This window comes from Anas platyrhynchos, chromosome 1 (genome assembly GCF_047663525.1).
Source record: "Anas platyrhynchos isolate ZD024472 breed Pekin duck chromosome 1, IASCAAS_PekinDuck_T2T, whole genome shotgun sequence".
Lineage (NCBI taxonomy): Eukaryota > Metazoa > Chordata > Aves > Anseriformes > Anatidae > Anas > Anas platyrhynchos.
Genome location: NC_092587.1, coordinates 176,933,788 through 176,958,691, shown reverse-complemented (window position 1 = coordinate 176,958,691; position 24,904 = coordinate 176,933,788). Strand labels below are relative to the sequence as shown.

Genomic DNA, 24,904 nt, shown 5'->3' with positions numbered 1-24,904 from the left:
TCAATGGATAGCCCAATGCCCCACTGACCACACACCATCCAAGTCATTTTCAGAGGTAGGTTTGTTCCTTTCCTCATGTTCCTTCCATGTCACTCATCATATCAATCCATTTACGGTCAGAGACCTGTTTGTGAGGGAGAAAGTGGCTAAGGAGCCACCCAGGAGCTTCTCAAGGAGAGGAAGGCAGAGACCTTCCAGAAGAACAGAGGCTGTGACTGGAGCAAAGCCACCAGGCCTGCAGGCTGGGGTGGTGCAGAGACCACACCAAGGACTGGGAGGAGAGGCCAGGCCAAGGGTAAAGAGCTGACAAGCTGGCAAATAGCAAAGGCTGGAAAGGTTAAGAGACTGGGACAAGAAACTGAGGATTAGAAAAGAAATGAAACAGGGACCTGAGGGAGGCCGGAGCACGTTCTCCACTAGGCCCTGGGACAAAATTCATCCTGGCACTTTGGTAAGTTGCCAACTTACCAACTTTGTTGGTAAGAAACAGCCATGGAGCACACCCACAAGCTGTGCTACCACCATCGTCCTCACCATATCCAGGTCCAAGGACTGGATAGCTACCTTCTGCTGCTATCAGTTACTCCTCAGATCAAGCGTCTGAGTCACTTCAAGTCTTGGAGGATCAATCCACCACAGACTTCAGCTATCCTGCTGGCTTTTCAAAGCAGAACTTCCTGGTAGAGAGACAAGGTGGGAGCCAAAATTCAACGCACAGTGGAAAATCTGTGAATCTGTGGCCATACCAAACACCACATTTTCCCAATTAGCGCTCATGCAAGTTGTAGCAGCGATGAACAAGTAGCTTTTCTGTATGCAGTTACAACTGCATAAGGAAACCACGCTGTCTATTTGCACAGCCAGTTAGCTGCATAACTGGTCTTTTGTGCACAAAATCTCTGATTCAGCAAGTTCTTTAATCATGTGTCCTACTTTAAGCGTGTCTCTGAAAATCGGGCCTTACAGCACGTATCTCTGTAAAATCAATTTTTACAACAATTTACTACTTCTTCTGTCGTTTTAGCCCTCGCGTTGGATTTGTCTAAACTTTTGTGCCTGAAGCAGAGCACCGAGCAAACAGAACAGTTTATATAAATGAGTAGGTTCATCAAACAATTATCTTTTTTATGGCTTAAATTGACGCTATCATCATTTTCCATTTTTTCTGCATTATTACCCCACAAGGAAAGACTACCACCGTAAAAAAAATAATAATCTGCTGCTAAGACTGCTTGGGGTTTTTAACCTCCTTTTGGTTAATGGGATTCAGAAAAAAGACACGTTTTATGGGATCTGACTGTCTTTTCTCAGGCTCTGTTAGCTGGATGAATATACCCTGTGCACTTTTGAAGCACGCTAAACCTGCGTGATCCCACGCAGGTCATCATGCACCTCCAACCACCCAGCAAGAAATCTGCCCAACTAACAGCAATTTATACCCAGTTAACATGCATAGTACGAAGCTAGTTATTTGATTCCGTCTGCTGAGAAACAGGAAAAAATACCTGCTATTATTCTAGCAGTTTTCCTACACATTTTGAACCATTACTGATAATATATATATTTTTTCTTTGACTGGAGTTATCTAAAATACATCCTGCCCTCCTACTCCTCTTTATGCACATTAACGTCTTCCTTGCTGCCTTCCCCAGAGAGGACTGGTTGTACCTGGGTATCAAGGAGCATGTTCTCATGTCTCAGGAAGTTTTTGGAGGCAGCCAGTGAGTGAGTCCCATGGTGGCTCACAGAGGATGTGTATGCCAGGTGGGACGGAAAGAAACGGTGACCTCTCTTTTTGTCTTCAGAAATTTTACAGATCTGTCCACAGAAAAGCCAATTTGGGGAAAGAGAATAACCTCTTGATTCTCCAGGCTGCAGCCTGAATAGGCAGACGAGAAGGAAACCACTGTCAATAAATGCAAAGCTAAAAATAGGCAGACCAAAAGCCTCAGCAGAGCTCTGGAAAAAATCTGAAGGTGGAAGTAAGAGTTATTTATAAGGTTGGGAACTGAGAGGGGAGAAAGAGGTCAGACGAAGACTTTATTTACATAGTTTGGGTTCCAGAAATTACTTTGCAGTGCACACAGCATCATTAGCAAGTGTTTCTGCTCAAGTCCCAGGTTCTGGCTACTTTTTGTGCCTACACGACGTGCTGTGCCATGCCAGAAGCAGGTTTCTGAGCACTCTTGGGATGCAAGAGGGCCTGGACTCAGGAGCTGTGACTCCACTTTTCAGAATAGAGCATTTTACTTGCAGATAAATAATGTGCAAAAGTGCTTTTTTTGGAGTCTGAGAGCAGGTTAAGCTGCCTCCATAGGCATGGTCCTAGATGGTAGGTAAGCAGGTAGGTAGCTAAGGCACAGTTCTGGATGGTAGGTTCACTGGTAAACAGAAAGATAGATGGATGGGGTGGAAGTGATTGCTTCTGACCTGAGCTGCAAAGAAGTGATTTTTCTAAGTGAGTTGTCCAGGGGGTATTCAGACATCTCCACAGAGAGTAGGTGAGCTTGGACGATGGGCACTGATTTAGGCCATGGGCACTTCAGCAAGCAGACATACCCTGAGATGAGTATTTTTTGTACAACTAGAATAGCTACCATGATATTTGCCCCTTAGTTGGAGTAGTCCCGTGCAAATGTGAGGTCTGAGACAAAAACAAGAAAATCAATCTCATTTATACACTCTCATTTTACACTCTGGAACTTGAAAAAATGCATAGGTTTTCCCCTCACATGTTCAAAGGGAATACAGGGAACATTTATGTCACAAGAAATCATCTGCATTTTTACTATTTTTACTCTTACAGGTAGCTAAAATAGTTGGATATCTTGCTTGGGGCAGATAATTGGCATGAAAAAAAAATCTGCATTGTAACTCCTGTTACAATTGTATTTAATGAGAAGTCTCGGGCAAGCTTAGATGGATCTTCCAGCCTAATGTAATGCAATAGAATATAAATGACCAGTAAGAGCGCATTTAAATAAACATCTCCTCTTGGGTATATATTAAATTGACTATTTACATTAATTATGAGTTTAATTGTGAGAGATCGCTAGTTAATTTCATGAGGAATTTAATCTAGTTTGCCGTGCGTGAGGAAGAAGGACAGCATTTATGTCTGAGTGGAGCTGCTCGGCAGGGGAAGGATGCCCTGGAGAAGCTGGCCATGCAGGTGAGCATCAGAAGGAAATTTTGAGAGGACCAGCACCTTCCCTCCTTGCCCAGTTCATGGGTGAAATTGTGGGCAGCATCCCATGGGGAAAGACTAACATTTCACCGTCCTGATCATCAGCTTGTTTAGCAGTCTTCTCTCATATCTAAAGGATTTGCTGACTTTTGCAGTGCACAGGATAAATAATTGATACCTCATGAAGGGGACTGTAAGGTCTGATGGGAATTATCCTCTTTGGAGGGGATGGTCCTTTGTAATGTCAGGCTCCATGCAGTTCTGCTGCTAAGTGCTTTGGCTAGGGCGTAATGCAGGAGTTAATGATATGTCAATATTTTAATATACCATTTTACTCCCTGCTCTTCATTAAACTCTTTTAGGGTCCAAAAAGCCATTTCTACCCAGTCACCACTGCACTTGGCAGAGCTTTCTGTCCCAAGCACCTGCTTGCGAGGCTCGTTCTTGGAGAGGGTCTCCTGATTTTGCTGCTGGAACAAAACAGCTCTTGGAAAGTGTCCGTGGGGGCAAGAGGGACCCTACAAAGGCCACTTCCAGCTCCGCTGTGGGGCTCCTTGGACTTCACAGTGTTTGGGAATGGAGAGCCCGGTTGCCTGGCAGTTGCAGATGAAAGCCTGGATCACAGAGGCTTTATCAGTGTTCGCCTGGAGAGGGAAATATTTATGTGACAATAATCTGCGAATAGCGCACATGCTGCAGGGAGCAGCTGTGAACCGGTGGGGAATAACGCAGGGCAGAAGCACCCCAAACACCATCTCGGGGGGCAGAAGAGCCATCTCACCTACAGCTCTTCCCCAAGAAAACCACCTCGGTCACCAGCTCCACCTGGGCCTGGCCGTGAGTGTACCCCAGGGCTTGGCCCCACATGCCACGCGTGCCTCAGACCCGCTTTGGTACGTGGCAGAGGTGTCTGCAGGGGAAACGAGGGTCAAGCCCATCCCGTGAACTGCTAATGAGCAAACCGGCGAGGGGAGGGGGTGATTTTGGCCTCCTCCCCCGCCACGTAACCAGATACGATGACAAAGTTGACAAGGTCGTTCCTACTTTTGGCGGTGACCCGGTCAGCCCCGAGTCACGGCTCTTTCCACTGGCAGCCGGTGCGGGAGGGAGAGCCGGGTTAAATCCCTGCATTTGCCCCGTGTCAGTCACAGATGGGGCCGGGAGAGGCCAAGAGCTCCTTCACACCACGTCCCCTGCGAGGCATCATCGTTAGCAATGCCTGGGTGAACTCCAGAAGGAGTCTGAATGCAAGGTTTGGGATATGGGCAGATGTACTTAAAAAACAGTCCCCTGGCAGGGAACCGAGCCTCTCCTCAGACACTGCCCAACACCCTTATGATGATATTAATCGCCGTTCCCATCTCAGCTATTTTGTCTGGGATCAGGATTTAGCCTGCCATGGAGCATGTTTGCATTTCATAATCTGCCTCTGAATTCTAACAATAATCCACTATAACCGCTGTAATAGACTCTTCAAATTAATATGCTGTTTAACAGGAAAATGAAGTTCTAGAAATGTATTGCAAAATTAGAATTACCCACAAAATGAAATAATTTTGACATGACATATCTGGCTGTAAATTTGCCTTGCAACAGAAATATTCATAATTACAGTAATTTGCAGCTCAGCCTCTTACTGTAGTTATATGATCCCGTAATTGCTGAGTTGTCTGCAAAGCGCTGGTTGTGCTAGCTCAACCAGTTTGCAGCTTTAAAGGAGCAGAGTGCGAGCCAGCTCCAGCCTGTTCTCAGGTCGTGGAAAACTTCCCAGTGGCTGCAGCGAGCGGCGGGCTGGACCCCGAGCTGGCAGGGAGGGTAGACAGGCTCCTGCAGAACGGTGCTTCTATCACATCTGCTGGGAAGAGAGAAATGCTGGGATGGAGACAGATATTGCTCAAAAACTGTGAGCGCAGAGCCCTACCGTAAGTTGCTGAATGTTAGCAGAGTGATTCCAGGAGTATACCAATGCAAATGGAAAATGCTCTGGTCGACATCATGGATTAACCTCTGGCTGGCATTTAGGATACAACAAAGCTGTTTGCTTCCCCAAATCAAGAATTGAATGTGCATTTCCTGGGAGCTGGAATTAGGAGAGGTATAATTCAAGAAGTCTGCCTTCTAGCTTAAAGGAAGTTGCCCCCCAAAAAACATCAACTGACTGCTTGGGCTCTGTTGTAATTAATGACCTCAAGAAAGTCTTTTTGTTGCTGATGATATGTGAAACGGTGTAACTCATCGAGGTACACTCTTAACAACGCTGGTGATCAAGGAAAGCACAGAAAATGAGAGCATGAGGTTCAAGTCCTTGATCCCAGGGCAGCACCTGCATTTAATGTTGGGTAAAACACAAAACCTGAGATCCTTTGCTCCTAAACCCTGCATCTTCAGAGCCATCCTTCAGGTGTGTTATTATCTTGTTTCCCTGACCCTATGTGGCAGCATGGCTCATATCCAACAAGGCCAGAGACTGTAGTGCGCTGGGATGTGGACACTATGGGTTTTAACCCCTCTAGACTGAGGTGCAAAGAGATTTTCTGCCTCCTAAAGTATTCCTCTTAAAATTTAGCTTTTAGAGCCAAGCTGTGCTGCATGGTCAGATAATACATAATGCTGGTGGGACCATAAATAACAAATAGTTGTTTTTTGTTTGTTTGTTGTTTAAAAAAGCATGAAAAACAGGGGCTTTGTTGCTTGTTTCATTGCTTATTTAAAATAATGAATACTACTATTTAAGCCATTTTACTTCTGGTATGGAAAATAAATGTTGATTACATCTCATGTTTTATAACCTTAAACAGAAAGAGAGAAACCTGCCGCAGATATGTTTTCCCATTTCCACCAATGCCATAGCCATGCCTGTTCAGCTATCTTTATTGAGCCCAGCGTTTGAATGATAACCCCTCTGTTATCAAATGTATTTCAGTAATGATCACCCACTTATGAAGCACGTTTCCTTACGGGCAAGAGCATGAGATGTCTTCGCTAAAGGTCTGTGACCAGGGCTGGCAAAGTACCAACCTCATTCAGCTCAGAGACATACCCAGTAAGCCCTGTCTGTGGTGCCTGGAGAAAAAAGCAATAACGAGCTAATTTATCTCAGGGTTTAGGTGAGCATAAAGGCCCTGTTGGCAGCCCAAATCCTCCTGCTGAAGGGGATGCCCGCTTCGAAATGCCCTGTCGGTGCAGGCTCGTACATTATAACATTTCATGATGTTCACTGAAACTCAATACATCCTACAGTCAGCAGGCTCCTAGCACGTAAAAACGTAACCGGCCTGCATGGCCTCCCTTCCGCGGTGAGCCCTCAGCAAAGTGCCTCAGCACTTTCCACTCCGCGGCCTATATTGGTTAGGTACAAATACCAGCATTATTAGATAAATAAAATAAGTCTGTCTGGCTTGTGCAAATCCTCTTGAAAGACTCTTTCGGTATGTGACCTCTGGAAGGGGAGTCCAGCTCCGTGTGCTGCACATTTCCCTTGCAGCCGGCCAAGGTGCCAGTGAGGCCTTGCCCCATACATTTTAGAAGGTTGTTCTTCCTTCTGACCCACCCCACCAAGCTTTCCTCATCGTTTGTGTTTAACCAGGTTTTCTGCTTTAGCTTGTAAAGCCTGCAAGCACTCACCTCCCTGTCCAGGAAGGAGTCCAACCCTAGAAGCCACTGCCTGTGGATAAGCCCAGAGGTTCTTCTGGAAGTAATTTCTTCTGTGAATATTTCTTCTGCAAGTTCTTCGGGAAGAAATGGTCTTTACTGGGATTGCAGGGCAGGAATATGGGGGCGCAGGGCCCTTCTGCAAGCTGCAGCAAGGAAAATCTCCCCTTCTTTCTCTCCTCCTTGCATGGACACCATCTCAAGCTAAGTGCTGATGGCACCAGCAGTAGGAGCAACACGAAAGCTAATGGACTGGTGGCAAAAGCTACAGCCCCACCACCCCAACCGAGAGACCTTTTGGTCTAGGAATGGATTCAGCACTCTCTATTCCCTCTCTCTCTTTCTGTTTTTGTTTTGTTTCTGGTAAGTCTTTGAGGTAGCAGGGGTCCAGGTTCCTCTTTTAGGATGATTCCTTTATCCTCTCCCCCATTCTGTGGGGGAGCTAGGCTCTGCAATGGGTCCCCAATAACCTGCAGCACGTGATAACAAGGATCTGTCTTCTCAGCAGTTTTCTTGGCTTTATCCCAAACCCTGGGTCACGTTTGTGCTTCTCCGCGGACAACCAGCAATCGTTGCATTACGTTATCATCCCGTATCATCTACTTCTCTTTCCCCTGTCTTTAAATGAGAAGAAAGAAAAGCTGCATGACTAAAGGGTTATATCAATAAAAAAAAAAAGCAATAAAAACATTGACTTTATGGAGTCTCCTGCCCTGGGCTGTATGTTTTGTAAAGCACTTTTTCAGCCAGTGCCAGGCTGGGATTACTAAATGTGATAACCAGATTCTGATAATCTGCATGTACAGGCCAAATAGCTGGACGGTGCAAATTGCATTGGTTTTTGTCACACTTCATGAAAGTTATTATTCCGACCTTAATGCTTCCTTAACTTTCAAAGCAGTGCGTAGAGTTTTTGCCCAGTGGCTTCACGGCTCCGTGCTGCTCCCATTCAAGAGAAGAGGAATTTTATCACTGATTCCAAAGGGAATGATCCCAGACCTACAGAGTCAACAGCGATTGCTCTGTAAGGCTGGTCTTGTGGAAGAATGGGCTACTCTATCAGGCTGCTCCTGAGCATGCAGTACCACGGTGATGGCACCGTCCAAGCATTTGCCCTGTGACACACCACGCGGCGCTGCACCCTTCCAGCTGGAGCCGGGGGTTTCGCAGCCGGTGTGGCACGGGGTAGGTGCCCGGTTGGGCTCGTTTTCAGGTGCCCATTTCCTCCAGATGGAAGCCAAAGTCCAGATCTGTTGGCAGTGACTCTGTAAAATGTCAGCAGAGCTTACGCTGCTGTGGCCAAAGGTAAATTGAGTCATTCTTTTTAATGAAGTGTTCCTTAATTTCCTTTATTCCTCCGGATAGCACAGCAAACAGACTATACATTTCATAAGGAGATTACAGAGAAGGAGAGTTGCCAATATAATCATACAATCTTGCAAACGCTAAACCTGAAATTGCCTTTTGTTTGCTGCTTTACAGTACATCTTTTCTTCCTGCCCTCTGTAGCTGACAGAATAGCGCTTGTTTAAAAAATATGTGACAGAAAATACCATGGGAAAAAAATGTATTGTTAAATCTCAGCCAACCCGCGTGAAGGCTCGAGCCAGGACTGTCAACACATACAATCCCAATTTAATGTCTGCTCTTCGCAGCAAAAGAAGGCAGTGTGGAGCTAAGCACAAATTAATTAGAGGACTGAAAGGAAAGAACAGAGCAAATTTTATTCCTTTCTGAGTCGACCCAAACCCAGTTGGCAAATACCTATCTAGTGCACAGGGATGTGGTTTCGCTTTGTAGTCCCTACCTAGTGAAAGCTATAAAACAGTTTATGGTGAAATCACCACCTGTTTTTTTTTTTTTTAAAGTCACAGACTAAACTCCCACTGATTTCAGTAGTGCCAGGCTTTCATTTGGGAAGTTGTGCTATTTCAGCACTTCCAGAAACCAAAGTATTAGTACATTTTTTTGATTTTTTTTTTTTTTTCCAGAATCATGCGTTTCTTGGTCTGTATATTTCAAGATACATACGGTGTGCCAATATTTATTTCTCAGAGCTGTGGGACATTTTGCTGCTTGCCCCTCACGCTAGCTCAGCCAGGCAGACTTCGGCACAGCTCTCCCAGCAGAAATGAAGGCCAGCTCTCAAACTGACCTTCCCAAGAAGAGACGTGCCCAGGCTCTTGGGATCGCCAGACTCCTCGAGGGTTGAAGGTACCCACAGGCTCTGTCTGCGACTGCCTCTTTGCTTGGCTCGCTTCCACCAGGGAAAACAACGTGTGTCACACCCCGTCAGATTCACTCGGATCCGTTCTGGACACGTTGGACGGTGTCCAAATGAAAGCAGCTGGTTTCACCACAGCAAAGCAAAGGTTTGCACCTTTCCTTGTGTGCTGGAATCATTGCTATGGAAGCAATAAATAAAAGCCAAAGGAGCAAGCAAGCAAACAACAACAAAAAAACTCACAGAAACTTCAAACATGTTTGATAGCCACTTCTGCCCAGGCTGTTGCTTAAACTTTCTCTGAAGCATCAGGTTGGTGGCAAGAGAATAAGCCCAAAGTTGTGAGCAGCTGGTTTCTGGGGTGCTCTTCTGTTTGGTACCCCAACCTTCCACAACTGCCATTGCACCTGACCGTGGCAGGGTTTCACCGTGTGCCAATGAACCTTGAATTCACAGGATCCTTTCTTCTACTAAACAACCTAAGGAAACCTGTGCTATCTTTGCAGGAACGTCATTTTTAAAAGCGGTCTGGATATGGGATGGCAGTGCCAGGCTCACCTTCCCGTTCCAGAAGTTAAACTCACCCGAGATTGCCCTTCCCAGATGGCATGACTTGCCCTGAGGACTTCTGATATCATCGCAGCAATGTACACACTGCTTATCTCGCACAGAATTACACACGGAGCGTTTTGACAGCCCCTGGATTTGCGGGAGACCGGTGCTGGCCTTCCATAGACACCGCGTATGACGTGACGGTAGGTGTGGGGCTTGGCGTGTCACCTCCCCACCTACCTTACGTCAGCACTATAAAGCCACCATAACGCATGCTATTGTGCTAGTTGTGGCTGTACAACCACCCAGCTGCTGCAGTGCAGGCTTGCAGATTGGTCTGCAGCAGGGCGAGGAAAGCCCAGTGCCTTGTGGTTGTGTGCCTTCCTGCTGCACCTGTGAAATTTGGGAGTTTATATGGCTGTGGAGTTTTCGTGATTCTGTGATCTACACCATCCCTCTCTTTCCTTTACACTCTTTTCTCCATCCTCATGTTAAATCAGGACTGAATGCTGCACTCTGCCATTTCTCCTCCACTTGCACCAAACTTGTTCAAACCAAAGATTTTTGGGACCTCTGCCTTTTTGTCAAATATGGCAGAAATCACACGTAGCTCAGAAATAATTGCTGGGGTTTGGAGAAATAATGGGAAAACAAACATTCATGAAAGACAACTATCCAAATTTCAAGGCTTTTGGAAAGTAGATTTAAAAAGTAATACCTTGTATGTAGGGCTTTCTACCATACTGCTGAACAAGAGGAGTAAAGTGGTCACAGCACTTTATTTAGAGACACAACGCTAGGACAATGCTGCTGGGCATCCCAATGGCAGGGGCACTTCCATGGAAAAGACTCCCCCCGATTGGGAAATGAAGATCAGCCTCAAAACCAACAGTAACAATTCCAGTTACTGAGCACACTGGAAACAAGATGCACAGGACTGAATGGTGTCTGTGGTGTGTTGCCACCAAAACTTGAATATAGTCAGAGCCACCTTGTTAGTTCCCTGGAGCTATTCAAGTGTCTTTCTGAAAGATGGGGCTTTGCACAAGACAGGATGGAGCACTGCTGGGACGTGATTTCTTTGGATCAGCTGAGGCAGAGGCTCTAAGATGTCTGGGGTTCCCCCAAAATTATGAATATCCTGAGATTCGTTGCCCATACCTTTTGTTTTTGGTGTCTTTTCTACTAACAGATAGTCTGCATGGAGTCTGACATGAAGAAACAAAAGCCCTCACACAGAAATAGCAGAACCTTTTTTTTTTTTTTTTAATGTTCTTTTTTTCCTCTCTAAATATGCACTTTTTGTCCACTGGAAATGTAACAACTGATTATGTGGCTTTCTAACAAATTACTGTCTCAAAGAATATACAAAGAAAGAGCAACAGAACAGACAGACTTTGAGTCCTCTAGGACTCTGTGGTGATCTTTGCCAAAGTAGGTCAGTGTGTTGCACATCAGTTTCAGCAGAACTCCGGGTAGACTCCCGAAAGAGGTAAAAATCTGAAATTATTTGATTTGTTGCCGCCTTTGCAGTCTGCTTTGGCTTATTTAAAGAAGTGGTTAAAAATATATTGAAACAATTATTATGGCAACTGAGACAACAGCAGTCGTGTTGAGAAGAGAGGCAACATGTTCACATAAATATGCAAAGGTCTAAATAATTCCTTTGGTAGACTGAAAATGCTTCTGATTTAATCGCAGACATTTCTCATACTTGTTACAAATTTTTATCTTGAAAACCTAACAAAGTATGAGAAATTTCAAAAGCCCACAGCAACACCAATCATCCTAGAAAAAATATTGGGTTACCTGAGATTTCCTCAAGCAGTGGAAGAATAAATGGAAATATTCTAGGATGTTTAGTAAAAGATGTGCTGATCCAGGTATCGAGCCTGTATCGAGGAGCCATAGCATTTTCTGCATCCTAAATACGCTGAAGACTGGATGTAATTTCTGAAATAAAATATTATTACACACTAACATACCATGCAAATTCTCCCGTGCCTTCGTAACTTTCTCCCAAACCAGAATGCTTCCTACAAAGTTTCCCAAATTTACTGCTACTTTCTTAGTCCCCTGTAGCTAAATTTAATGTCTTACCCGATTTTTTTTTTTCAGCTTTGCTAAACAGCAACAACTGATAGCCAATTATAATTTTCTGAGCTGTGTTTTCAGCCAAAGAGATGGATTTAGGGCTCTGGAACGTAAAAACTCAATCGGGGCATTTGTATCATATGTGATTGCAAGCTTTTCCTATAAATAACTGGAGCAGGAGAGCACCTGTGCTTTTTCCTCCCAGCATTTTGATGGATAGCTTTGTTGGCATCTCTGCAATTGACACTACACTAAATTCAAAAAAGAGGCTGAGTCAGTCCTAAGTAATGGAATGCGTCCAAATTCTCCTTGGCTTTGATTCTAACAGAGAAAGACATCATTTTCATGTCTCCTTCCAGATTAAACTCCATTCCATTTTCTGCTGCCCTCAAAGCTCACTCCTGAAAATCCCACAGATGCATTAACATTCAGTCAATGAGATATTTCTAGCAGCCAGCCTACTATAATGTTTAGGTTCTTCTGTAGTTGCAAGGTCTTGGTTTTAGCCCGCCCTTGTAATGGAAAAATTGTCTTTAATCTAGACAGCCCGTAATGCCTTGTACCCATGCCAGCTGCACCATCCAGTCTTTAAGACTGTCACTTTGATCTGATGTTGTTTCTTGACAGAAGTTGTTTTTTAAATAAAAATAAAAATCACCATCTCGGTTATGAGAAATCTGGATTTTCATGATTGCTTATGGAAATTTATGATGAACCTTTCCTTTTTCAAGAGCAAGTTGGTTTGAAATTGCTGGGAAGACAGGTGAAAAATCACCGTGTTGCCATGTTTTTTTCTTTTCCTTGGGCATGACCAATAAACCAGTCCCAGCTGGTAACATATCAACAGGCACTGGGGGAGCCAGATGAAAGGAGGGAGGCTGTATCAGGGGCAGTGGGAGAAGCAGGTTCAGACTGTGAGAGTAAACTACACCTACTGAAGAGACCAGATGTGAACCAGCTAACGTTGCTGACCTCTTCAACCCTCCTTTTGAGGATCCTGGTTTTCATGTTACAGAAAATACAAGCTATTTTTTTCTTGCCGCTTGAAACTTTTGGTTCAGCCGCCTGCAGACTTGGGAAGATTTGCCGTGCAAATTTGCAGCGGGTCATATTTTCAAGATTTTCTTTGCAACTTCAGAAGGCAGGAGGGTCCTTTGGGCTGGAAATGGACAGCAACAACAGCACAAGCTTTAGACTGTGCAGACGACTGGCACTGTTTCAGTGCAGGTCATTCAGGCATATTGCGACATCCTTCACCAAACTTTGTGTTCACCACCCTGCATATGCTAACATAGCCCAGGACAGGCTCACCGAACAAGAAATGATCCCACCATTCAAGTGTCTTCTACTCTTCAACGCTGAGCTTCAGATTACTACACTTCTAAGAGTCCCCAGGCTGGTTTAAGAGTCGCTCACGCACATCTACACATCCAGTCACAACGATTTCTTGCTACACAACATAGTTAAACGTTGCATGTGCTCAAAAGCACGTGTTAGTTCACAGTGGCCTTCTTTCTGCTTAAAATTCAGTTCAGCTGGTATAATTCAAGGGGCCTGACCAAACACAGAACACCATCAAAACAGGTTGGTTGTGGAGCACACTCTGCCAGGTTTGACCACGTTGTGTTTGTTCACCATATTTCTAGCCTGATTTCCTTAGGAGAGGTTTGTGATTGCATCCTGTATGCAGGAACACGTACACACATGTACATACACAAATGGCCATACATAAATGCACATTTGGGTGTCTGTGAATTTCCCTTCCCATCACTGTCCGTCACCTACTAATAACTGTGAAGCTTTCCATCAATTCCAGCCGAACCTGGCAGCAGAGCAGAGATTTCTAACACACTCATTTCCAACAGGTCTGTATAAATAGGCAGTTAATTAATGAATAAAAGCCCTATTAGTGTATCAGTAGTCCTGAGGAAAAGGAGTAGCTCCTATTAGATACCAGAGATGATGTCTATTCTCCAACCTTAAATATTCCCAGGACAGTTCTCTGGCACTAAGGGCAACTGGCAGTGAACAGCCCATGCTATGTACTCCTAAACGCTCTTGTTCTCCAAAAGAGGGTGGGCCAAAAGCCAGCTGCCTGCTGGAAATGGCCTGAGCTTGCTCCCAAATTGCGTTCAGGAATCATTTGGGAGACTGCTGGTAGACACGGGCAATAGATGCAGGCAATTCGGCAGTATGGACAGCCAAACTCCAGTGGCCAGAAATGTTCCCCAGGACCTTTTAATTTAGAAAACTGGCAGAGAAACTGCAGGAAACGGGTTTGGTGTAGCCCATCCACAAGAAAAGCTTGGACCAAGGTTGGTTCCATATTAGACAATGGAGAAGCCAAGTATGAAGCACAAATCCCCAGGAAATGGCCCTCGTTAAATCTGTTGCTGACAAAATGACTTGTTTAGCTGATGGCACCTTATTTAGCATTCACTCCCACTAGCAACCCATTTCAGATATAATATAGCAACTCGCAGCCCTGGATGCCAGATGCATGAGTTGTGTTTTTTTTAGCGTTCATTTAGCTGTTCATATTTTGTTCTCTAGTTTGTTTATATTAGTTGCCACCGTGATTGGTGTTTCAGACACTGTAATTAAATGAATCTTTATCACTTAACATGTGAATCGGATGATTTATCATATTTGCTATTTGTGGTCAGGACCGAGAATTCAGACCATGACCTCCAGAGCTAAAGCATGAAGATGTTAAAATCTTAAGACTATGAAATCTGTTAACCAGCAGCTGCAAAGTCTCATCTTCCACAGCACAAAGGGAGACAGAGGACAAATACTGAATATCTGGATACTGGATATCTGGAGACTAGCCTGCTGGAAGAATAAACAGCTGAAAATCGTTTCAATGCTGAGCAGAAGATTAAGAGACAGAGGAGCTGGAAACTTGAATGCCCGGAAGGACTCTGAGAGTTGCGAGCAGTAGGCAACTCCCCTTGGGTACCGAAGAACGGAGCCTAACGCTCCTGCTGCAGTATTATTAACATCTCCTGTTCATATTTCAGTGGCACCTAGTGACCCAGATCCAAGACTGAGCCATCCAGCTGAAAAATGAATGCAGAAACACACGGTGAGTCTATTACACACACTCACTCTTTCCAAGAAAAGAGACTCCTATAAAGAAAACGTTTTGCTCGCTTTCTTCTTTGTCATAAACGCACATTCCAGCAGCAGCAATGAAGCTTGATGGCCTACAGATCACACAAAAGGTCTCCTTCCTTCGCCTTTGTCAGGGGAAGATTTATTCCTCCTCTTGAAGCTCCTGTCCCCAGGAGAGAGATGTGCAGTGACTGGTGAGAGCCAACAGCCAGGACGGGGACACGGTGGCTACTGCTGCCCCGAATGGCTGCAGGGATGCCCCTTTTCCCCCGAGAGCAGGGTGTTAGGACTCTGCCCTCTGCCAAACTGTACAACGGGCACGAACTTTAGGGCGAGCATACCTTTGTGATCTCTCTGTCTCCCCGCCTGAAATCAGCCAACAGGTTCAAAGTTATTAAAGAGAGGCTGACAGACAAGCAGATGGACAGCCAGGCAGAACAGTTGTGTAAGCTTTGTTTCCTTAGGAAAGCAGGCTAAAAAAAGAAACAAAATGCAGTATTCACTCATCATTGTCTACAAAAACACTGAAATCAGCTATTTAACACTTTGTAACGAGTGTAATGGCTCAGCAGAGTTATTTATTCTGCTAGAAAAACCTGTTTCTAGGCCTCAGAGGATTAGCTGAGAAGCCGAGAGGCAGCATAACCTCCCGGTGACCCTATCTGAGAAGAAGCTGGTCTAACTGGAAGTCTGAAAGCAGTATTTTGAAAGCGGTGGCAGCTCTGAGTACATGTGCTAGAGCTGAATTAAACTAAGGGGAAGTTTTACAGAGAAAGAAAATAATCTACGCATCAAAAAGGAGAAAGAGTTAAAGAAAACGAGAACTGAGAAGTAGGATAGAAGACAAATGAGAAAAAATAAAAACAGAAACAGCAAAGCAAGTAACGCATTTCACTATGTTCATGAACAAGGCACATGATACAAATGACAGGTTAAAGGTATGTAAGGACAGCAAATAAAAGCTGAACAATGAAGTTTGTAGAATGCAGCTTTGGTCTTAAAGAGTTTTTAAATCAACAAGAAGCATCACTGCGTGGAAATGCAACAGATGCACAGCAAAGAAAAGCAGCCAAGGTCATTGAAGCCAGGGCTCAGCCCACCACTCTGTTTTCATCTACTTGGTCGAGTTTGTTTTGGGAGGTCTTGTTTATGTGGAGGGTAGTGAGCTGGCCAGTTTTGGGTGAATGAAGACAAAAAACACGCAAAGGAGCTCTCAGACGTCCAAGAGAGTCTGAAGCCTCAGTTTATGGTATCTGACTGCTGGGAAGCTGCAGAAGCGACAATTAGCAGATGCTGAAAGCACCACTAAGTTAGGAAATAAAAATAGCAGTGAGGAAATAAAAAGTAGATATATCAATATATGCAATATAAAAACACGTTTTCATATATATAATGTATAAATATATATATTTATATACGTGTACATGTGTGTGTACAAAGAATGTGATTTTATTCCCCGCTATTATTATGCAGGGAAATTATATTATGCATTATTTCCTGCACTGGATACTCACCTGTCACTGTAATCCTAGTATCAGGTAAGAGTCTTAAATGATAGATTATTTTTCTTTCCCAGATAATGGTATTGTATATTTTAATGGTACGAATAATCTTACAGATGATATGAGACCTCTCTTGGTCAGTAGGATTACTCTCTACAGGCACTTATTAAAGTATTTTATTGTCTGATTTTGAGTGTCCCTGTAATCGATTTTCTGTCACATTCTCACAGGCTATATTTCACTGGTAATGTCCCTTGTATGTTCAAAATTGTTTGTCCTGATGTTCAAATAAAATATTCTTTTTCTCATGCCATTGGCTCACATACCTCCTACCTTAACCTAGTCCCTACTGAGACACATACATTAAACAACTAATAATAACCCTGGGCTCTCCCAGCAGTCAATGGATAAAAATGAGCAGCTCCAGAGGACGTAGAAGTTGCAGGTGAAGGTTCGTGTTCCCCACCAGAAATTTTACAGCAACACTTCTAAGTTGGGTACTTCACTGGCAGGGGGTGGAGGGAACTGAATCTGGGTCTGAAATATCTTCTTGCTTCAACATATCTCCCCTCTCCTTTCAACAGCCAGAGATTATTATCTTGTGGTTTAATGCCTCGACCTGCAGACACTTGCAAAACAAACACACATTATCCCCAGACTGAAACTCATTTGACTCAAACATCATTTTATTTTTTTTTTCATTTCTCCGGACTATTACTGTTTTTTCAGCACACTTCTGGTACCTGAAAATCTTTAAATTATTACAATTCCTAGGTATACCAGCAATAGCATCTTTGCAAATGTCATCAAAAGGTCATTAAAAATGTTTCTTTGCATCCATTTTATATTACAAAATCACATTTAATTTCATATTTACTAAATGTGTAAACTAAGCAATTGCACTTTTTTTTTTCTTTTTTTTTTCTGGAAATATTAAGTCCCTGTGTTATTTCCTGTCTGGTTTCCACACCACCTCCCGTCTTCATGTCTGTAGATTTCATTTGTATCCTATTAACTTCTCCTATTCATGACCTAAAAAAAAGAATTGTCTTTAAAGTTTCCCTCAATTAAGGCATCGCTATTTCTTGTCCCACAGGACAAGCACACTGACACACTGCCCCTTATTTAAGTAGGATAGGCTACTCGATCAGCACAGTTAGAGGTGTGTTTTGACACTCTTTGAGCCTCTGCTCATTTATTATCTACAAATTCACTTTGCAGAGAGACATGGCAAATAACGCTGATGCGTTTCAAATTCTCATCAGTGCTTCCATGCTGAACTACTAACAGAGCCATTAAGTCTGAGCAGAAATAAAGCACATTTTAACAAACAAAAACATGAAAACCATTTTTTTTGGTATAATACAATTTAAAACGGGTAATTTTTGAGCCTCTTACTAACAGCAGTTAAAATGCCCTTATGGGTGATAAAACTGGCAATGAGGTAATGTGACTTGATCCTAAAGCAGTGAAATATTGCAGGGCTGGTTGTCAAGCTCATTCATAAAGCTTGTATAGGACAAAAAGCTAGCATCTTTCAACAAAAATATTGGAGAATCTCTGCTCTAGCAGCGTATGGAGTAACTTGAAAAGGACTCAACACTGTTACGGACTAAAGATCAATGTAATCCTAAAGCTACAAAAGACCACACCTTAGCACATACCTCATCTTCTTGTCTTCTGAGTCTACAAATATTTACATGTTTTATGTTAAGTTTTTAGGGGTTTAGTGACTAAAAGTTAACAGTCAAAGGGACTATTCACATGACTTAAGTTAAGCCTCTGACTACAATGTATAAATTGTCAGGACATTTTTTTTTTTTCATATCTTTTGTTCTGCTGAAATGGGAAGAGGCAATTTTTCCTGGTGCTTGAATCGCAATTTCCAAACCAGTTTCTCACTGAATTCTGTTACAAGAACTTTTAATTCAGCTCTTCAATGCTTGCCAGTGAGTGTGTGCAGAAGCAAAAGTGTCACACAGAGCAATTTAAAATGCAGAGGTAATCAAAGAGAAGATGCCCAAACAATTATAAAACAGAGAAACAACCTGAAGACCTTAGATAAGCGGAGGAATTATTATACACTGCTTTCCTATTACTGTGAACAGGCTTGCACATCGTTTAGTAGTGAAATGACTGTAGAGAAATAGGTGATTTGTATTATTAGAATTATGGGAAAATTACCAAGTGACTACTCATAAAAGTTATGTTTACTTCTGCTGTGCTCATGACCAGTCTGTGCTTGCTTTCAGTAAGTGATCCAGTTATACTACGACTAAGGCATATACAAAGCAAAGTTTAAGTTTGCTCAGGCACTGTACAATAGAAAATTTTAGATTTGCGCAAACAAATATTTGCTTCCACAGAATATGTTTTAGATGGGAAGAAATACTGTTGACACAGTAAAAAAAAGGGAGATGAAAATTAAGATACACGAGATTCAGAAAATCAAATGGGTTCAAGAAGAACTTCTCTGTACCCTTTATAACTAGGACAGGCTATTTACCTTCAGTTCCCATATTATTATATAGTGACATAAATTATCTGGATGTCTTAAAAACTAGCTAGCTGCACAGTCTGCTTTTGCAAAGAATTCTGTATCAGACAAGGCTGGTGGTTCAGGAAAAAAAAAAAAAATCCAGAAATCTATTTATTTACTCAGTCTAAAATTTTAAAGATTTCTGCCTCATCAGAATGGACACACTCACCCTGACCATTGAAGATGACACATAAATTGCAGAACTTTTATGCACCGCAGAATTCCTAGTGTAATCAATGGAGAAAAGTTTGTTCTTAAACAAAGTATGTTCCTAAGTGCTTTCCTCTATCAGGGTTAGGATCTGCAAAAAGAAAACAATTCCACACAGTCCCTGTGACTGAGAACTGCAACCCAAAAGAGCTCAGGTTTCCAATACTATTTAAGAGTCCTGTGAAAAATCTTTCTGATTAATTAGTAAAAACTTAAGCTAATCTAAAAAAAAAACTGTTTGACTTCCCACTTTGCTCATATTTTCCAGAGGTAAAAAAAAGGAGGGTCTGTTTAACAACTGGACCATTTTTCAATGATTTGATCATCATTTTATTTGATCTTCAGCTTAATTATATATACCACTTGGCTGACTAATCAAAGATCAAATAGTTAACAATCTAAGACCTGTACTCTAGAAACATTTAATTAAATAAATGATCTCAGACTACAATGGAACTGCATCTATAACCATCAGAGGTTGAGGTACCTGAGAAAGTCTTTCCAGAGCTTGGCTCTGCTATAAGACGCAATTTCATCGATTGACTACAAACCCAGGTGAAAATGGACAAGGACAAGAAGATGATATTGATAAAAACCACGGTGTTGGTTTGGTTGATAACGCATCTGTCAAGGAATGGTGGAGGGTTTACTTTTAACCATGGCTTCTGTACTGCATTGCTATGCACACAGTCTATATAAATATAGTCTGTACAGTTTAAAGTGATGGTAAAAGTTTCTACAAGTCTTCCATAAACTCTGAATTTGAATGCAATCCTTACCAAGAAAAAAAAGAGAAAGACTACCTACTTGGCCACATTCCCCAAGTGCAGGTATAGGAATATTTTAAAACAACTTCTCCAGATGATCTAGAAATACATGATTTTGAGAAAATTGGCATTGAAGCAGAACTGACTAATGTAAAGAAAAACCTATCTTTTTTTTTTTTAAAAAAAGATTGCTAAAATTATCATTTTCTGAGAGCATTTAATAGAAACTTGTGAGAAAATTTCCCTTTCCAGAAGGTTTGACAGTATTTCATAAGAATTAAAATAAGGACTGAAAAATGTCTCAGTAGGCGTTTTGGAATCAGTCAGTAAACCCAATCAACCAACTAACCAGCCAACTAAAAACAAAACAAGAAAGGAAGATCAAGACTTGACTTGAACTTTCTAAGAAAACACAGAAGCAGAATTACAGCTTTTTCAGAGCTGAAAGGTGAGTTTTCTTATGAATACTCCTCTAAGAAGGCAGAAAATAATTGCATACACCTTTGCAAATCAACGGAGAGACTACAGTCAGCAATATTAATGAACACAGAAAAGCCTTCTGTCTAAAGTAACAATGGCAGCTTCATATCATAAACATTTCTTTTCATTAAAGTTTCAAAAAAATATTTATGAGCAGTCACACGGGATTTAAAACACCTGTCAGATTGATCCCCCTTGATTCTGACTTTGTCTTGAGTGAAAAACCAACAGTACTCATGCTTGTTGGCTTTATAATTACTGCGTACAAAAATACAAACTACTGCATATAGTAGGAGGAACGTATACAACTCTGTCTCATAGTCAAGGAGCCAGAGAAAGAAAATAATAAAATACTGCTTCTTCTGGAATCCCTGGAGAATCTGTGATGTCAATAGGGTTTGTTTCCTGTCTGAAGAAGTACTACAAATTTGGAAGGCAGATCTCTAAATATCTACACTGTGAAGATCTTGTTCTCTTGCACGAACCTGAAGTACAAGATTTTAAGACGGAAAGAGAGCTCTTCCAGACACATGCTCACCCTACCTGGCAGCAAGGGCTCCATCAATCCCATCTGTACATGCCTGTCCAGAAAGCATGCATGTATGGGATGCAATCCAAGAGGATTCCTCTATACTGGCAACCCTTCTGTCTCTGACAGAGACCCCAAGAGTTGATGAAGCCATTGTAGGACTGCTCTGTAGGCATGAGTGGTGACCACAGTGGATAAGGTGCTGGATCCAGACAGTGATGACAGAGCACCTCTGTATCCAGCCAGTAGACTGATACAGTTCATTAAAAAAAAAAAGGGGTGAACTTGTTTGGAATAACTATGGAGCAATTTCCCTTAAAGTCCAACACACTCTACTTGAAGATGGTTAATTTTGTCATTGCCCAATTTTGAAATATTTGGTGTGTTTTAAACTGGATATATGTTGAAGGTTCTTTTCCCACTTTGAACAACAACTAAGTATCAACATTTACAGCAAACAAATCATCAATTTCAGCAGTTTAATTTTAATTTCATCAACCTTGACAAATATGAAAAGGAATTAAAATCTTTAATTTGAGAATTCCATTCTGAGACTGAGGCTTGAAAAAAAAGAAAGAAAGAAAAAAATCTGTAAGCATATGGCTGGTGAAAAGGTGTAAGCAAAGGAAAAATATCTAAGATTACATTAATATCTATTAACAGTATTTAAAATATATTTTAATCAGGCTACTCCAGATGTCCTTTGTGTAGCCTAGACCATCCTTTGGATTGTTAACTGACTAGTGACCACATTATGCAAGTAAGTTACGACTTATCTAAATTACATATTTTTTCCTTTTTTTTTCTCCAGTTTCCCTTGGGGAAGAACTGTGTGGAGCTAATCTAAAGATGTTTCACATACTGTACTAAGAAGTGTATAGCCCGAGAGGATGACAGGTATCTCACCAACTACTTGAAATGGATGTAATTTATTTAGTTGGAGTGTGCTAAACCAGACATTTAACCAATTACCATACTACTTTTAAAATTCTTTTTCAAGCTGATTGATGCCTATTAGGTGCATACAAAATTCTTTTTGAGTTACTTATACAGACATTTTTAAGGTTAAAACCAGATTCATCCCTCTTCCTAGACCATGTGCTTTAAAAGTAGTTGGCCTTTGTTCAAACATTCAAAAAAATATCTTTGTGCTGGGACTAATCATAGAAGGCTTAATTCCTCAAGGAAATTGTTCTGGGAAAGTTATAAGCAGACAGAACAGGAATTTATAATGGAAGTTGGCTTGCAACCTCAGGCTCTCATCCCAAAAATGTTTACACACATTTAGCATTCGGCATATGAGTATCTCATCAATAAGGCCTCAGCATTGCATCAATTTCCATGTAGACAGATCACGGGCATCTTTGTGATGTTTTCCTGAAATCTGTGAGGGTCACATGAAGATGCCTTCTGGTATGGGGCTCACAACATGTTCAGGTAGCATGGTATTCAATATGTTCTGATTGTCAGCTCTAAAACATAATCTTGCCTAGTTCTTGTAACAGGCAGAACATTATTTAATTACATGCCAATCGCTTCACAATACTCAGCATTGTCTGTATACAGGCAGTAGGCTAGAGACATGGAAGGAGCAAGAGTTGCAAGTCTACATTTCAGGTACCTAGAGACCTGAGCTGAACGTCTGCATTCCAGATATAAAAGCAATTAGGATGCAAAAATCAGGATTTTTTCAAAGCTACCCCTGTCCCTCACACTGACTGAGAGATGGATAATCTAGTTAACAGGGTGAGACAAGATGGAAGGCTGAGATTCAGGCACAGGCAGCAGAAACTCCCACTGTGCGTGACCTTGAAACCTCACCCTTTTCACAAAACGGAGCTAGAAAAACAGCATTTTTAGTACCTCAGTGATTAAACACCACACACTGAACATGGGAGACTCAAATCTCCTCTCTGCCTCAAGGAACTCACATTTACATCTCCCACAAGAACTCTAATGACTCAGCTATGTGATATAGTAGCTTGGACTCTCCCATATTCTCTTGTTAAAGCTCTACTACTCTTCACAACATATTTACATATTCACTGCAGTAAACACCAAATTCTTTTTTTTTTTTTTTTTTTTTCTTCCCCCACGTGTCCTGTTGATTGTCCTAAGTGGTGGCTTTCATAAATAAGCTATAGAATTAGTCCGAGTCAGTCAAACGTTTTATTGTTCCACACACACCATAATAATTTCAAAGAGGTGACTGAGCTATCTCCAGCAGCTCATGAAAGATTGCATCTGGAGATGAGGATGTGCTGCCAGAAAATGGGACACACAAGCACCCCTCCTGGCACAGGTGCACACTTCATCCACCTGGAGAAATGGACGAGAAGGTGTGAACCTTTCCCCCTCTGCAGGAAAGCAGGACAGCCAATTTAGCAAGCTCTGAGAGTGCTCCTGGAGAGGGTCCTTATGACAGGAGAGGTGGGGCAATGAAATTGCTGTGAATTTGGTGAATTGAATTGGTGTGAATCTATTGGGCTTGTGTTGCAGTGAGATACCTCCCCACCTGCGGGATGCTCACCAGGGCACGCTAGCAGGTTTGTAGATGCTATGGAAGATCTCTCAGCCATCACACAAGCACCTAGTGCCTTCAGGGATCAGACAGCAGCTGCACCAGATTGAGGAGAAGCCAAGATTTGGACACGGCAGAGCTGAAGCCAGGAGGGGATGGAGATGGCTGAGGGATGCATTGAGTTTTGCTACATCTGAGGAAGGCCACGAGGTCTTCAGTGCTGAAACAGCAAGAGAGAGATTGCGGTGGACTTGACCTCAATTTCACTTAATGATAAAAAGACACTTGTGAAGGGTGACCATTTTTTGAAGGAGTGCTTTGGTATGTTTCCTCGATGCGCCCACACCGCCTCAGGGAGCAGTGGCAGCCCCGGGCCCTCCTGCCACCCGGTGGGGCATGGGGGTGCCTGAGGGGGGCGGCAGCCATTTCGGGGCGTGAGGGGACCCCGGGCGGCACAAAGGGACGGGCGAGGCAGGAGGAGGAGGAAGAGGAGGGAGGGCGACAGGAACATTCTGGACCGAGGGAGGGGATGAAGAATGAAGACGAAGGTGATGAATAACGTGAATAAACCCGCGGATGGTGGAGAGGGGGCAGGGAGGCGGGTCATGTGAGGCACAGTCATGCTGCGGGACCGCGGCACCTGGCCGCCATTTCGCATCCCCCCAGCCCCGCTACGCCCCTCCTCGGCGCTCAGGGGCTCGGCGGCGCTCGGCAATTTCCGCCGGGGGAAGCCGAGCGGAGCCGAGCCCAGCCGAGTTGCGCCGTCCCCGGGCCAGCCGGGCTTTATGTCTGCCGGGCCGGGCGCGCCTGCGCGGCCGCCGCCATCTTACGCCGTCTGCGGGCTGCCCTCCCCTCAGGGCCAGCGCTGCCCAACCCCCTGCGGCCCCGCGCAGCGCCTCCTCCTCCTCCTCCTCCTCCTCCTCCTCCTCCCCGCCGGGCTCGGCGAGGGGCCGGGGGAGAGCAGGCAGGGGAGAGGGGCTGTGCGGAGGGCGAGCGGGTGTTATAAAGGGGGAGGAGGCGGAGGGGGAAGGAAGAGGGAGCGGAGCGGAGCCTCCCCCGGAGGCAGCCAGACACGGAGGGAGGGGAGAGCGGCTGCCCGCCCGCCTCCCTCCCTCCCTCCCTCCCTGCTCTCTTCGCCGGGCTGCCGCTTTTCTTCCCTCCTCCTCCTCCTCCTGCTGCTGCCGCTGCCGTCTCTCGGCTCCCCAAAATGATTCAGCTCCATGGCTGCCACTGACGGGGATGGCCCTGCCCGGCTCTGCCTGCCGCTGCCGCCGGTCCCGTACGTATCCGCGCCTTCCTCCTCCTCCTCCTCCTCCTCCTCTTCCTCCCCTGGCCGCAGGCAGGGCCGGAGGGGCGGTTCTGCCGGTTGCCGGCTTCCATGAGGGGAAGGGGAAGGGGCTCGGCCGGGCTGAGGCGGGCATCGCCTCCCCTCGCCGGAGGGGCCGGGGGAGGTTGGTGGTGGTGGTGGTGGTGGTGGTGGTGGCGGCGGTGGCGGTGGGATGGGATTGGGGGGGGTGTGAGGGGGTCCTGA

General features: G+C 43.8%; 1 protein-coding gene and 1 long non-coding RNA gene across 7 annotated transcripts in view; one reads left to right on the top strand and one right to left on the bottom strand.

Annotated features, from left to right (window-relative positions):
* Nucleotides 1-4,068: 4,068 nt before the first annotated feature.
* LOC113845606 (uncharacterized) lies at nucleotides 4,069-10,070 on the bottom strand. The gene is made up of 4 exons (XR_011806414.1): nucleotides 9,647-10,070; nucleotides 8,994-9,243; nucleotides 6,812-7,456; nucleotides 4,069-5,039 (listed from the first exon to the last, which is right to left on the bottom strand). It is a non-coding gene; the product is annotated as an uncharacterized lncRNA (long non-coding RNA).
* A 13,984-nt stretch (nucleotides 10,071-24,054) lies between these two features.
* TSC22D1 (TSC22 domain family member 1) overlaps nucleotides 24,055-24,904 on the top strand; it is a 78,052-nt gene continuing 77,202 nt past the window's right edge. For 5 of the 6 annotated variants that reach the window (XR_011806412.1, XR_011806409.1, XR_011806411.1 and 2 more), the window contains exon 1: nucleotides 24,055-24,652. The gene's annotated coding sequence lies outside the window, so the exon portion shown is untranslated. The remainder of the gene's footprint in view (nucleotides 24,653-24,904) is intronic. The other variant, XM_027472117.3, reaches the window with a different exon arrangement.